Below are 1,892 nucleotides of genomic sequence, written 5' to 3' on the forward strand. Positions count from 1 at the left end.
GCACCTGTTTGAAATTAGTTTTTCTTTCCTTTAATAGCAAAACTCTCCACCTGTATATTCCCTACTATAGAGGAAGTATATTTGGAAGGCATGTTGAATATGTAGTGTCAGTTTGGATGGTTTGTTTTGGGTTACATGTCAAATTGTATCAAATGTCAGGGATCTCTAAGACCTTTTCTTGCCTTTTATCTCTATAAAATATTCCTTGCCCCTTTCTGTAATCTCCTCAATTTCTCTGAAAATGGTAATGGTGCATGAGTCTATGTTTGATATCCATAAGGCAGCATTTACCAGCTGGATAAATAATGGTTTCTAATTGATGCTAAAGGTCAAATACTCAAGGATGCAATTGGAAAGCCTGTAAAAGCCTATATGTATTTAACCTGAACACCTGTACACCTTTGGATTTGTATATGCAAATTAGATAGATTCTCTGATTATGTTACTCATTAATTATTTTTGCAAACAAACCTGGTATGATTTTTAGATGATGTATTCGCACATATATTAAATTCATGACCCTATTCCTGTCTGATCTCTGACATATCGAGAAGGCAATTCATAGTTCACAGGATATGGGTGTGACATTGAAACTTAGTACAAAACTGGGAACTTCAAATAATTTCTTACTTAACAGCTTCACACATAAAATGTATAAATCTGTGTATTGTATACAATATGCATATTTACTTTGATGTAAATATAATTTACGTTTTACATTTAAATCTATGAATTTGTGTAGCTTCTATATTTAATTTAAGAATATGTAAATTTGTATATATAAATGTGTATGTGCAAATACACAAAATATATTTGATGAAATATAATTGAAATATAGCCAGTACTTAACTACATGTATTGCTTAAAATCTAAAAGATTTTAAGTTAAATATTAAACAAAGAGAAAACATTATTAAGTAAGTACTAATATTGATAATATACAGACATGATTCAAGGCAGGCTACGCCACTACTATACCATAGAACCTACATGTCTCAGCGACTTGAAATCTCAAACATGGCTTCTCATTTACACTGCCTGCCCTCTACTGTTTTCTGGTGACTCAGCTCCACACGATCATTTCTCTTTCCACAGAGCCCAGGCTAGGAGAGCAACACTCTCTAAAACAATGCCATCTCCGGAGCAAAAGCAGGAAGCCAGGTGCACACTGGCTCTTAAAGCTTCTAGTCACATACTTTACTTTCACTCACAGTTCATGAGCCAAAACTTGGCCATGCCCAAGTTAGTCTCGACAGGGATATATGATTTCACAGTGGCTTCAAACTAACAGTGGTGAGAATGGCGGAGGACTGGGCAGTGTTTTCTTCTATTGTATATCTGGCTGCTGAGTCCAAGTAAGTGGACACACCAAACAACAACAACAACCTGCTTCTAGGAAAGGAATGACAACCAGTAGTTATGAACAGGGTTATGGACTCCTTCCCTCTGATGAATCATTGTTATGGTGGGTAAAATTCCTTTCGGAAAATGCTATTCAATATCAAAAATCCTAATTGATAAGTGAATTTCATGGATTGTTTCTTCACTTGTTTCCTGATTGGCTTTGTTCTCTTGTCTACATTTGATTCCCACTCACTGACACTAAGTTGATTCTGACTCATAGTGATCCTGTAGGACAGAGTAGAGCTGCTTCCTAATATTTCTGAGGCTATAAATCTTTATGAAAGCAGACAGATTAATCTTTCTCCCACAAAACAGCTGCTGGGTTCAAGCCATGATCTGTCAGTTAGCAACCTGAGCATTTTACCGACTGTGCCACCAGTGGCTCCTTCTGACTATTGCTTCAAAATTGGTGCAGCACTAAAGATTCATTGAACTGAGAAAACTCGTTGCCCAGATTTGTGCTGGTTTTCCCTGCCACTATGGACATTA

General features: G+C 36.3%; 1 protein-coding gene across 1 annotated transcript in view; it reads left to right on the forward strand.

The window, feature by feature from the left end:
* Nucleotides 1-1,892, forward strand: part of CNTN4 (contactin 4) — a 1,263,733-nt gene that overhangs the window by 1,051,185 nt on the left and 210,656 nt on the right. The gene's annotated exons all lie outside the window — the stretch shown is intronic.

Source organism: Echinops telfairi, unplaced genomic scaffold, assembly GCF_000313985.2.
Source record: "Echinops telfairi isolate 266 unplaced genomic scaffold, ASM31398v2 ScPeMD7_49;HRSCAF=173, whole genome shotgun sequence".
NCBI lineage: Eukaryota > Metazoa > Chordata > Mammalia > Afrosoricida > Tenrecidae > Echinops > Echinops telfairi.